The sequence below is a fragment of the Adiantum capillus-veneris genome, chromosome 2 (assembly GCF_014529385.1).
Source record: "Adiantum capillus-veneris isolate H3 chromosome 2, ASM1452938v2, whole genome shotgun sequence".
NCBI lineage: Eukaryota > Viridiplantae > Streptophyta > Polypodiopsida > Polypodiales > Pteridaceae > Adiantum > Adiantum capillus-veneris.
In genome coordinates this window covers 50,424,600-50,438,764 of record NC_140932.1, presented here as the reverse complement: position 1 = coordinate 50,438,764, position 14,165 = coordinate 50,424,600, and the positions used below count along the sequence as shown (strand labels likewise).

Below are 14,165 nucleotides of genomic sequence, written 5' to 3'. Positions count from 1 at the left end.
ATAAATTCTGGATTGACAATTTGATAGTTAGAGATTAATCTCAGATAATTTTTTGGAGGCTTCTACTTCTGCCACACTGGCAAGCTTAGGGGACAGTGCGTGGCCAACAAAAGTAGAGATTTAAGAGAGAAAAGTAATGCAGAGCCACAAGAGCATGGAGGCTGGAGCTTAGCCTAGGACAGGAGGGGACATTTTCTTGATTTTTGAACCCCTCCGAGGGTTGTGCTAGCACCTTGAAATGAAAAGAGTAGATTGTGTAGGCATACTAAGTTTTTGACCAATCAAAAACTTGAAAACGGCCGCTCTTCTCTCCTTCATCGAAAGCTGCATTGCAGAAATCCACCACAGCTTCTGCTCAATAACCCCATACCCCCCACTCGCTCTTTGACGCGCGACTCAGCTCTTAGAGGCAGTAGAAGAACGTCAAAAGGAGACATTTGAGATTACAAGGTGCTCTCTCCTCCCCAAAAGCTGTGTCTGCAGCATTTTCAAGGATTCACTATGAAGTCTTGCTTGGATTCATTATGAAATCTTGCTTACAAGGTGCTCTCTCCTCCCCGAGAGCTGGTGTGTGCAGCATTCTCAAGTATTCACTATGAAGTCTTGCTTGGATGCTAACCTTTCTTTTTCCTTCATGAAAATTGCTACTCAGAGAGAGAGAGAGAGAGAGAGAGAGAGAGAGAGAGAGAGAGAGAGAGAGTTTGTGGAGAGTGATTGCTCGTGCTGTAGTCATTCGCGTTGTCCAGCCATCTCTCCGTGTGTGCACAGGTGAGTTATTCTCAATGTGTAGCGTTGGTGTGTGTGATATCAACAATGATCGACCTCTTTCTTGAAAGCGTCTATTGATGTCGACAATGCTTATCTTACTCATGAGGCGTTTCGAGATATGATTTTTCGACTTTTCCCCTTGCTTGTCCACCTGTATCTTGATATTGATGTTGCATGGTATCGGTTTGTTATGCGGGTGCAATGTGCTATTCAAGTTATGGGAAGCATTACATGCATCACACTCGGGGAGAAGTTGATGCTACAAAACAGGTTTGTCACCGGTTGCAAGTATTGGTTGACTCGTGGCCTTTGTCAGATCTTGAAATGAAGGAGTTGTGTGAAGCTCGTGTATGTATGGAATATAATGACAAGCGGAACTGGATAAATGGCAAAGACGTGCTTGACAACGAGCTTTTGTGGATAAAGGCTGCGCTTCAAAACAATTTTTCAAGCATCTGCATCATATGAGAGTCTCCCAGGACATTAAGCGAGTCTTGCTTTCTTCAGGTGCTTGGACATCATCCAGGCAGGAACTTGTTGATGCTATGATCTCACATTATCGGCACGTTTTTGCTGCTCCTGCTCAGCCCTCTACAATAGTACAACAAGCGCGTCAATTGTTGCTTTCTCACGTACATCCACTCACTTCTTTAAGGATGCATAATGCCTTGAGGAACCATCCACTGATTTTTTCCCTTGGTGGAGTTTGCCTACAACGACACACAGGAAAGACGCCATTTGAAGCGTTCGAGGGTGCTAAGAAGCTTCTTCAATTTCTAAGCATCTAAGACAAGATTCTTTTGAAGACGATTTTTAAAACAAAGTCTAGAAGGCATAGAAGGCAATCTAGCTGTTTAAAGAAGGAGAGGTTGCCTCTTTTGACAATGACCAGATCAACAAGAAAACCACGGAGTTCAAGGAAGGGAGTCAGGCCAGGACACCCATCGAGCCCTTGGATTGAACAATAGTTTGACGTCGCCTTCTTTGGAGCGTGGTTCTCAGAACATTCCAGGGAGCGAAAGGCGGCATCTTACTTGAAAAGAACGATGGATATGCACATCATGCCTTGGCATCACTTGAAAATGATTGAAAAAGATACGTTGGATGACTATTGCTAGAGATTTTGGTGTCCTTCTAGAAAATTCTTTTGAAAGACCAGATTGAGCGGTTTTGCTATGATTTGCTAAAGAGAAGTCTAACTCCATGGGACACGACTAAGCAACGGTTTTGTCACGTGACATATCCCAACCCTGCTACACCATAGCAGGGTTCTCGTCAGTTCAGTCAGTTTAGATTAGCAGTGATCTGGCACTTTTGTGAGTCTATTCGTGGACCGTGCATGCCCAGTCACTTAGCATAGATACATATCCTCCGGTTGCACACAACGTGATCATCAGAATTCCCATCAGAATCCATTAGCATCAGTTAGGGGAGTTTTCCAGTGCATTTAGCCTATTTTCCTATTTATTGGTTATTTTCACTCATTATTTTTAAGTGACTTTCCAACAAAAGTAGGTAGGGCAGTTTTGCTAAGATAATATATAAGCAAACCCAAGTTAGCACTTTCTGGCAGAAGAGGCAACAGGAGCTTCCCGCTCAACAGGCAACTTCTCAGTAGTACCCCCCAAAGACCTCTAGCGCTTTTTGTTCCCAGCAGTAAAACTCCATCCCTGGCGTTTTTCTTCACTGGCAGTCCTCACCCTCAACACCCTAGCGTTAGTAGATTGTGGATCCATCGCCAGAATTCATCAGCATTAGCGTTTTTGCTAATTCAGCCCATCAGCGTTTTTGTCTCCAACAGGCCAGCGTTTTTGGCAAGAGGCAGAACTAGCCAGCATTTTTGTTTTCAGCCTTCAACTACATCAGATCCACGCAGGTTTTAGCCTATGACACAGTAGTAGATCAGCCCCCAGTCGGTTGCAGATGATCCCCATTTTTAGCCATAAAAACGCAGCCAAAACAGTCATTTTCAGCCACCGAAACAGTCCCGAAATTCAGCAGTTAGAAGATCTCAGATTTCAACCATCAAGTTGTCGTCGTCATCACCGTCGTCGTCATCGGCATAGTCCAACTTGCATCTGTCCATTGCATTCGCATTGTACACCTTTGTGCAATCAAAGTAGACCACTCTCGCCGACGAGAGTGGGGCCTTCGGAGGAGGGTTTTACAACCTCTCGGGTGTCGTATCTCTTCTCTCTCCTTCTCTCAGTCTCATTCACTGGCACGCACAATATCCACTCACTTTGTTCGTGACCACAGCATCTCTACAAGACGGAAAGCTCTCTTTTTCCCTAAGAACTAAAAGGAACCTTGAGCAATAAAGATCACTAATCTTGAGAAAATACAACATTCATTCCGCTGCACCTAACAGATTTGGAATGCATGCCGGCTCATTGACTTATGTGACGGGTAGGATAGTATCAAAAAGGCAAGAGTCTTTAAGTGAAGAGAATGAATCAAGGGAATCACATGATAACTCATCACAAGATTTTGGCGAATCAGAGGGTTCCTACGAACTAAGGAAACCAGATGCAAGTTCATCAAAGGATTCCAGAGAAAGAGGACTCAGGTGATAGTGCGTCTTAGGGTTTCAATGATTTGACTCTGACGTGCCAATGGACAGGGAAGCGGAAGACGTTACCCGCAGGTCCCTGGGTACAATGAAAGAAAGGTAAAAGGGAATCAACGGGTAAATCAAAACATTCCCCAGACTCAAGGTAAGATTTTTGAAGCCAACCAGTACACGAGAGACTTGGACACTGCTTTTGCCAAGGTCTGAGAGGCTTTAGAGGAATCTCAAGAAAGACATAAGAAGGCAGCAGATCGACATCGTCGCGATTTGGAAGTAAAGGAGGATTGGGTGCTCTTACGTTTTGAGAAGGCACGCCTAAGAAAATGAAAAGGAAAGGAGCAGCTTTTTCCAAAGCTTGGCATGAGGTATTATGGCTCTTTCCAGATAAACGAAAAGATAAATGATATCTCCTTTAGACTGAAGCTGCCCGATACTTAGAAGATTCACAATGTATTTCATGTGAGTCTATTGAAGCCTTTTAAAGGCGATGTGCCCGATGATGGGGAGCCTGATGAGCAGTCCGAAGTGGAGGAAAACGAGGAGATACTCGTTCCAGAATAGATTTTGGCACACAAGAAAAGAAAGATAAAAGGTAAAGTGATTAGGTGGTTCTTGGTTGAATTCAAGAACTATCCCGCATTGGATGCGAGGTGGATGGAGGAGGAGGACCTAGCAGATACTCCTCAGATTTTGGAACTTTACCTGAAGCATTCGGTTTAGCATAGTTTACTCCGATAGAACCCCGATTTCAGCATGGGTGAATCTAGTACAGTGGGCTTGCACAAGAGGGGAGTCACTCCGCTCTTTTGTCAACAGATTACCCCGATTTTGATATAGAGTCATTGATGTCCCATTGGATTTCAGGGATATTGTTGGGTTGACAATATTCTGCTGTATGACTTTATGAACTGGAATTCCCGAAAATGAAACTGATTGATTTCTACTTGACTTGTTTGAGTGTAGGAACTGAAAGACGAAATGGCTGTAACATTTCGGTCTCATAAATCTCTATAGACATGATTGCAATAAGGATTAGTTAATCGGGCATCTGTGAGGTCTCTATTGGATCTAGATGCGATTACTAAATATGTTGCCGATTAATTATGGTCTGAGATTTGGAATGAATTTGAATGTGATTTGTCATGTGATGTCAAGTGATGTCCGGTGATGTGACTATCGATTTGTACAAGTGCTAGATGTGTCGTGTCTACTGCATTGGTACTAACAGTCAGTGTCTACTAAGATAGTTTATGGCTTCTGTCTGTTTCTGCAGGCGTAATCGAGGGCGATTATAATTCTTTCAAGAGGGGGGTATGTCACAAACTGGTGACATGGCAGGCCCCCGGATACACACACAACCTGATGACGTGGCGGCGACTGTACAGACAGGGTGACACAACAGTTGTACGGAAATCCGCAGTTCACGCTAACAAGTTGACGTGGCAGCAGTACGGAATTCCGCTTTTTGCTAGCTGATTTTTGATGGCAGCTTTTAGATCAAGTTGCTTTTGATTTTGAAAGCTTTTGGGGCTCTGCTTTTAGCATCCCTTGTAACCTTTATAATGAACCGAAGGGGGCTCACTCTGCAGAGCATCTGGACGCAGAGTTTGAGAGCGAGCACCCGCGGGAGTTGTACTTTGCACTAAGATTTATATAAAAAGAAATACCGAAAGGGGCGCCAATCTTTGGGGCCAATACCTCTAGGCACGGAACCACACGGAGCTGTGTCGTCTTTTGTGAATTGTTTTAAAGTGAATCTTTGTTGTGTTGCGTTAGAAACTTGACTTGGGGTGTCCAAGTTTGTTAACAGCATGTCTTGTTGGAATTTTTGGGGAATGTCTTTTGAGGCGGTTTCTGCCAGTAAAGTTTATGCTTTTCTTCTACCGCGGCCTTGGCTTGTTGACCATTTTAATGTCCATGCACAAGTCTGATACTTGGTGGAGGAAGCCTCTCTTTGCCCTTTGGAAGAGCCACTTGCCTTTGAAGGAGTGTTTCTTTCTCTGGAGATGCTTGCTTGGAGTTCTCTTGATGGGCACTTTTCTCGGTGCACGTCTTATCTGCTCTTCATGGTGTGTCCGCTGCTCGACTTCAGAGGAGACTGTTAGTCACATGTTCTAACTTCTGTGATTGCTTCATCACTAGAGCTTTTCTTCGATGTTTATTGGCTTGTATGTGGCTCGGTTTCCCCTCAATGCTCTTCCTTGAATGATTTTGGGCTTTTGGCATTTTTCCGCCTTCCTTACAAGGATTTGCAGTCTTCTTTATGTGGGACAGATATTGGGCTTATTGGACCTTGTGGCGTCATTATAATGGCTATAGTTTCCACCACTCTGATGTCACGTGCACATCTAACCCTATGTGTACGTGGACAAGCTACTTCATGACATGGGTTGAGTTCAATTAGAATAGGAGGTGATCTGGCACTTTTGTGAGTCTGTTCGCAGACCGTGCATGTCCAAACACTTAGATTCGATGCATATCCTATGGTTGCACATAGCATGACCATCAGATTTTTATCAAAACCTATCAAGAGCATTTTTGCAGTGCATAGACCTTTTTTCCCTATTTTTGACATTTTTCACTTATTATTTTTAAGTGACTTTTGTTGAGAACTAGGTAGGGCAAATTAGCAAATCAACTATATAAGCAAACGTAGCGCTAGCACATTCTGGCAGAAGAGGCAGCAGGAGCACCTTGCTCAACACACACCTTCTCAGCAGAACCCCCACCAAGACTAGCGTTTTGCACCATCTGCAACAAGCTAGCGTTTTTGCACTTGCAGATTCCCGGCGATAGTAGAACAACAGATCAGCCTAGCGTTTTGCATTTGCAAGACAACCGGCGACAGCAGAACCAGCAAAAGCCCTAGCGTTTTTGCAAGGAGACAGTTGTAAGGCGCAGCGGAAGTGAATGTTGAACTTTGCTCAAGATGAGTGCTCCGAACTGTGCTCAAGGGTTCCTTTTACTTACGGAAGGGAGAGCCTTTTGTTCCTTTAGTGAGAGAGTGCAATGGATACAAACAAGTGGTGAACACTGTGAATGAAGGTGCTGAGACTGAGAGATAGAGAGAGAAGAATCCGACACCAGAATATTGTCAAACCCTCCTCCGAAGGCCCCACTCTCTATGGCGAGAGCGGTCTACTATTGATTGCACAAATCTCTACAATGCTTTGGACTTGCCGACGATGTCGATGATGAGAGACGGGCTGAAATCTGAAAATGCTAATGGCTGAAATCTGCAAATCTTATTTGCTGAATTCTGACTCTATGTCGGTGACGATGTCGATGACAACGATGCGACGACGACGCACTGAAAACGCAGACGCTGAAATCTGTGTTTTTTGGGCTGAATCTGCAACCTTAATGGGATCTGACCGTGCGGCAAGGAATTGTTGCGGGAAGGTGAGATCTGCGAGGTTCGGGACTTTTTCTACGGTATCTGACCGCTGAAAACTCAAAACGTTTGTCTACTTGTCCTTGTCGCGAAGGTCTGCAAAAATGCTGCGTCGATCTGCAAACCAAAAACGCTAGGGGTTGAAATCTGTCCTTGCTAATGGAACTGCTAACGCTAGGGCTGATCTGCTGTTTCAGGGAAATCTGCCAACGCTAGGGCTGATCTGCTTCTACTGTTGCCGGGAATCTGCAAGTGCAAAAACGCTGGCTGATCTGGTGCAAAAACGCTAGGCCTTCTGGTGAGAGAAAACGCCAGAGTTGTCGCGGGGGTTGGTCTTGTTGAGAAGTTGCCTGTTGAGCAAGGTGCTCCTGCTGTCTCTTCTGCCAGAAATTACTAGCGCTAGGTTTCTATATATACAAACTTAGCAAACTTGCCCTACCTAGTTTCCAACAAAAGTCACTTAAAAATAACAAGTGAAAAATGTCAAAAATAGGTCTATGCAGTGTAAAAATGCTCCTGATGGGTTCTGATGATCATGTTGTGTGCAACCAGAGAATATGCATCTATTCTAAGTGTCTGGACATGCACGGTTTGCGAACAGACTCACGAAAGTACCAGAACACTTCCTATTCTGGATTGACTTGACTGAACTGCACCCCGGTCATGCTGTAGCTTGTCCACGGACACATAGGGTTGGATGTGTCACGTGACATCCCCTCCTTTTCAAAGTGAGGTACTGGTATCGAACTGTATGGCGTCGAGGAAGATCGTCAACAACATCCTGAATCCTCGAAAGGACTCTTCGCCAGTCCTCTCTGCGGTGTGGGTCGTGCGATACTTGAACTTCATAAAGGTCTGCAACGCTTGCTTCTTTGGGCCGCGTAGAAAGTTACAAAGTCATCGGAGACTGCTTCAATGCTCCCACTTTGTCTATGGACGTAAGTCCATCTTCTTCAAGAATCTCCAAGGCTGAAAATTCCTGAAACCACGTCTAACACAAAAACATGAACATACCTATTCCATGCAAAGTGACTGGAAAAAATCTCGTCTTCCTCAAAGACTGTGCATGCAATGTAGATGAACAAATAGACGAAGTGCCAAACCGTTCACCACACACACGCAAACAATGAGATCGAATCTTGTCTTTTTGATCTAAATCAATCAACTGTGGCAATTCACAACGGAAATGCCCATTCTTGGTGCTCATACTTTCTTGTGCTCGTTTTATGAATGTGTCATGCCAAGGAAGAGACATGGAATGTGACTTCATTGAATGCAAACATTTCATCTTTTTATGAAAGTTTTGCATACATCCGTGCTCATTGACGAGCGAATCGTGCTCAACGTACAATATTGCATGCCTAGGAAAAGGGATCACATAAGGACGGTGACTAAAATACAGGAAATCATCACGAATGAAACACTCGAACAATGCGTGCTGACTAATCATGCGAACACATAATACTTCCTGGGGGGGTTCTGTGGACCTAGGCTCGAGAGCAAAGATCGGTTCTTCCTGAGGGGGTTCTTTGGACCTAGGCTCGAGAGCCAAGATCAGTTCTTCCTGAGGGGGTTCTTTGGACCTCGACTCGAGAGCCAAGATCGGTGCTTCGTGATTGATTGTCTCTGCAATGAGGTTAGCTTCATTAGTGAAAGTATCAACTAACACATCATCCTTGTGAACATTCACATCATCTTCATGAAAATCATCATGCTTGTCATTATCATGCAATTCATCATGCTTATCATTGTCATTCAAATCATCATGCTTATCATAATCATGCAAATCATGTGTGTCATGCTTGGGAAGACGGAGAGAGTCTCCTTTTCCCGAATCTCTTGCATCTATGCCTGCACTTGAGAAAAGAGTAGCAACATCTCTTTCATGTGTCGGTCGTTCATTGCTTTTCTTGCTTTGTTCTCGCGATCAAATGCTGCTTCTCTTGCTTTGGCTTCCAAGGGTGCTTGCTTGTGCTCATGCTCTATGGCTGCCATTCTTTCTTTGTAATCACGATCTATGGCTGCCCTTCTTTCTGCTTTCTTTCTTCTCGTTCTAACTTCCTTTCCATAAACAACTGCTTCAACTCCTCCATAGGAGTTAGTGCAATCCTTGGCGTAGATGGGGAATGGGAAGGGTCGGAAAAACCTCCTGGTGGGGAAAATTCTTCTTTGCCTCTCTCATGCTCATCACCTCCAAGCGAAGTATCCATTCCGCTTCGAGTGATGACCATCCATTGAAGTCGTGGGTTCTTGTGGTCTTGGGTTCTTAAGTTCACAAGGAACATGGGTTCTTGGGGGTCTTGGTTCTTGGGGTTCTTGAGTTCTTGAGATTCTTGCGGGTCTTGAGGTTCTTGAGTCTTGAGGTTCTTCTTTCGCTTGCAATCTGTGTTAGAGAAGGATCTTCTCTTCACCCGAGTTCTGCTCTTTCCCACGGGCGCACCCCTTGGCGGCCTTGCGCTCACACCAAGGTTGCTTTTTCCCACCTCACGTTGATTGGCCGGCTGCTAAGTGCATAGTCCGCTCTCAATGAGTGAAAAGAGGCACAAGGGGAGGTTGGACAAGTCCTTCTTTCTTGGGTTTCCTGTCACTCTTCAAAAACACGATCAGGAATCGACACGCCCAAGAGAACTTGGGTTACGTGCGACCGCAACAAGCAAAAAAAAATTATGTGGTTCTTTCCTTGAGTGATGCAGAACACTGCCAAAGCTCTGATACCAGTGTAAGGTGCAGTGGAAGTGAATGTTGAACTTTGCTCAAGATGAGTGCTTCGAACTGTGCTCAAGGGTTCCTTTTACTTACGGAAGGGAGAGCCTTCCTTTCCTTTAGTGAGAGAGTGCAATGGATACAAACAAAGTGGTGAACAGTGTGAATGAAGGTCCTGAGACTGAGAGATAGAGAGAGAAGAATACGACACCAGAATGTTGTCAAACAAAGGTACTACGGGTACTGAGAATACTGAGGGTACTGAGGGGTACTGCGGGTAATAATGGGTACTGAAGATCCCTATGTTGAGCTAGGAAAGAGCCAAGCCAAACACAAGGGATGCTAGATATTGAGGTATTGTGTCGACGAGGAGGACGACAACGACAACGACGACCACGAGGCTATGTCTGAATGCCGAAAATGCTAGCTGTGTCGATGGCTAGAATCTACTACCATGACGAGGCTAGGGGCTGAAATTTGATGCGATCATGGGCTGAAAACGTTGGCTGTTCTGGACTGAAAATGCTGGTGCTAAAGTTGAAAACGCTGATGGAGAGGAGGCTGAAATGCTGGCTGCTCTGTCTCCGCAAACGCTGAACTTCTTTTTCTGCTGCCTCTTCTGGTCTCTAGCGCTGCCCATAGGCTGCCTCTATAGCCTCCAAAGGCTGGGTCGAACAGTTCCAAAGCCAGCCCACAATTCCATTTGAAAATGCTAAAAGTCACTTAATAAAAAAGTGCCATGATAGAGATGGTTCACACGTGGTAAATTGCCTAAGTGCTAAAATGCGGTACTGTGCAAGAGAGGGTATGCAACTACGATTGGCTTGGGCATGCATGTCTTGCTAGAGGCTCACAAAGGTGCCAGGTTAGGTCCTAAGCTAAGACTCATGCTATACTGTAGCAGTGTCAAAGTGTGCAGCGGAAGGTGAGAGAGATAAAGAGACAATAGCACGAGAGAGAGAGAGAGAGAGGATGGCAAGCCAATATACTCCAGATGGCGAATCATGTACAAGGATGAGACAATGGAAAAGAGGGCGCCCCTGCTCCTATATATAGGAGAATAGGGGTAGGTCTGGCAAATACCTAGTAAATCACCCTACCTAATAAATGACCCCCCAATATAAATGGGGGAATGTGAAGTGATCAAAACAGGTCTAAGTGGGCAATGTGTTGAAACAACCCTAAGTGTGCGCGAGATCCCTGTGCAGCAGGTGTACGGGTGGCCAACCCACAACCAAGGGCCAGTGCACGTGAAAGTGAGGAGCATGTAGACAGGGTGCGAAGCATCTACAGGTGCGAAGCATCTGGTGATGACAAAAATCTAACAAGTAGAAGCATGTCCATGTAGCGCACGTGTGGTGTGCGCTTGACATCCCCCCCCCCCCCCCCCCCCCCCCCCCCCCCCCCCCCCCCCCCCCCCCACCTTCTCTCCGTGCTACCAGTATATGACGCCCCATTCGAACAGTGTACTGAACGAAAGGGATCCCTGGGTAGTCGCTTGAAGAGAAAGGGTCTCTCCAAAAACAATCCCAGGATCCCACTGCACTCGTGCCAAAGGGCAGATCTCCCAAGCCCAAAGCCTCCAATGGCCTGTCTCAAGAGCTGTTGGATCAGGATCCATGACACAACTCCTCCCACAGATGCCCACTATTCATATCCTCTGAAAACAACACTCTGCAACTTGTGGAGCCTCAACTGGGACTTTGTACAGTCGACCCTCGCCGTGGATCTCGAAGAACATGGAGGGTACGATCTCTGAGCAAGCGCGAACTGCAATGAGGACCTCTAGTCGCGTGAAGGTCCCCATCCATCTGGGAGCTTGTCACGTGACACATCCCAACCCTATGTGTCCGTGGACAAGCTACACCATAGCAGGGTTCCCGTCAGTTCAGTCGAGTCTAGATTAGCAGTGATCTGGCACTTTTGTGAGTCTATTCGTAGACCGTGCATGCCGAGTCTTTTAGCATAGATGCATATCCTCCGGTTGCACACAACATGATCATCGGAATTCCCATAAGAATCCATTAGCATCAGTTAGGGGAATTTTCCAGTGCATTTAGCCTATTTTCCTATTTATTGGTATTTACACTTATTATTTTTAAGTGACTTTCCAACAAAAGTAGGTAGGGCAATTTTGCTAAGTTAATATATAAGCAAACCCAAGTTAGCACTTTCTGGCAGAAGAGGCAGCAGGAGCTTCCCGCTCAACAGGCAACTTCTCAGCAGTACCTCAGCACCTTGGCGTTTTGGACTCCCAACCTCGCCATACCCTCATGACCCCCTAGCGTTTTTGCATCCTGACCCCATCCTTGGCGATCCCTTCCACAGCAGGCCATCGCCATCCATCTTCAGCCCCTAGCGTTTGCAGATCCCTGCCATCGCCAGCAGATTCATCAAGCTTCCCTAGCGTTTTCCCAAAACAGCCCAATCAGCGTTTTTGGATTACAGAGTCAGATCAGCCCAGCGTTTTTGGCTAGCAGCATGAACCATCAGCGTTTTTGTTTTCAGCCTTAATCCGCAGCAGATACACACAGTTTTCAGCCTGAGACACAATAGCAGATCAGCCCCAAGTTGGTTGCAGATGTTCCCCCATTTTCAGCCATAATAATGCAGCCAAAACAGTCTTTTCAGCCACCGAAACAGTCCCGAAAAACAGCAGATAGAAGACTACAGATTTCAGCCATCGAGTCTTCGTCGTCACCACTGTCGTCGTCATCGGCATAGTCCAAGTTGCATCAGTCCATTGCATTTGCATTGTACACCTTTGTGCAATCAAAGTAGACCACTCTCGCCGACGAGAGTGGGGTCTTCGGAGGAGGGTTTTACAACCTCTCGGGTGTCGTATCTCTTCTCTCTCCTTCTCTCAGTCTCATTCACTTGCACGCACAATATCCACTCACTTTGTTCGTGACCACAGCACTCTACAAGACGGAAAGCTCTCTCTTTCCCTAAGAACTAAAAGGAACCTTGAGCAATAAAGATCACTAATCTTGAGAAAATACAACATTCATTCCGCTGCACCTAACATTGGTATCAGAGCTTTGGAAGTGTTCTGCATTACTCAAGGAAAGAACCACAAGAATTTTTTTTGCTTGTGATCGCACGAACCCAAGTTTACTTGGGCGTGGCGATTCCTAATCGTGTTTTGTTGAAGAGTGACAGGAATCCCAAGAAGGAAGGGCTTGTCTAGCCTCCCCTTGTATCTCTTTTCACTCATTGAGAGCGGACCGTGCACTTAGCGGCCGGCCAATCGACGTGAGGTGGGAAAAAAACAACCTTGGTGTGAGCGCAAGGCCGCCAAGGGGTGCGCCCGCAGAAAAGAGTAGAACTTGGGTGAAGAGAAGATCCTTCTCCAACGCGATTTGCATGCGAAAGAAAACCTCAAGAACCCCAAGAACCCAAGACCCTCAAGAATCAAGAACCTCAAGAACCCAAGATTCTCACGAATCAAGGACCTCAAGAACCTCAAGAACCCAAGACCCCCAAGAACCCAAGTTCCTCGTGAACTTCAGAACCCAAGACCCTCAAGAACCCAAGTTCCTCGTGAACTTAAGAATCCAGACCACAAGAACCTACAAGAACCCACGACTTCAGAATGATCATCACTCGAAGCGGAATGGATACTTCGCTTGGAGGTGATGAGCATGAGAGAGACGAAGAAGAATTTTCCCAACCAGGAGGTTTTTCTGACCCTTCCCCATCTACGACATTGATTGCACTAACTCCAATGGAGGAGTTCGAATTGTTGATTATGGAACAGAATTTACAACGCAAAGCAAGAAATGCCGTAAGAATGGCAGCCATAGCGCGTGAGCGTGAGCAAGCACGCTTGGAAGCCAAAGAATGACAAGCCAAATTGGATTGTGAATTCAAAGAAAGAAAAGCAGAAAGGGAACGCAGACAAGCAGAGAACAAAGAAATAGAAGTAGAATTTTATCGCGAGACCAAAGCACGAGTGCAAGAGATGTTGCGACTCTTTTCTCAAGTGTCGACACCGATGCAAGAGATTCGGGAAAAGAAGACTCTCGCAGTCTCTTCTTCTCCAAAGCATGACACACAGGATTTGCATGATTTGTGTGAAGCATGATGATGATTTGATTGACAATGAGAAGCATGATGATTTGAATGACAATGAGAAGCATGATGATTTGGATGCCAATGATTTGCATAATGATTTGAATGACAATGACAAGCATGATGATTTGCATGATCAAGATGTGATTTCTCACAAGCATGATGAATTGCATGAAGAAGATGTGATTGTTCACAAGAATGATGTGTTAGTTGATGCTTTTTCTAGCGACGCTAACCTCGTTGTAGATTCGATCAATCACCAAGAATCGATCTTGGCTTTCAAGTCGAGGTCCACAGATCCCCCACCAGAAGATTCGATAGATCCCAAAGAACCGATCTTGGCTCTCGAGCCTTGGTCCAAAGAACCCTCACAGGAAGTATTAGTGTTCGCATGATTGAGACGCACGCATTGTTCGAGTGTTTCATTCGTGAAGGTTTCCTGTATTTTAGTCAGCATCGTTATGTGATCCCTTTTTCTAGGCATGACATACCGTATGTTGAGCACGTTTCTCTCATGGATGAGCACGAATGTATGCGAATTGTTTATGAAAAGCTGAAAAGTTTGTATGTAAGGAAGTCACATTCCATGTCTCTTCCTTGGCATGACACAGTTTCCGAAAGAGCACATGGAAGTATGAGCACCACGCATGGACA

At 45.5% G+C, this 14,165-nt stretch overlaps 1 protein-coding gene across 1 annotated transcript in view; it reads left to right on the top strand.

The window, feature by feature from the left end:
• The first annotated feature begins 215 nt into the window (after window positions 1–215).
• The window catches only part of GSH2 (glutathione synthetase 2), a 92,425-nt gene continuing 78,475 nt past the window's right edge, over window positions 216–14,165 (top strand). The window contains exon 1 of the mRNA XM_086485338.1: window positions 216–450. The gene's annotated coding sequence lies outside the window, so the exon portion shown is untranslated. The remainder of the gene's footprint in view (window positions 451–14,165) is intronic.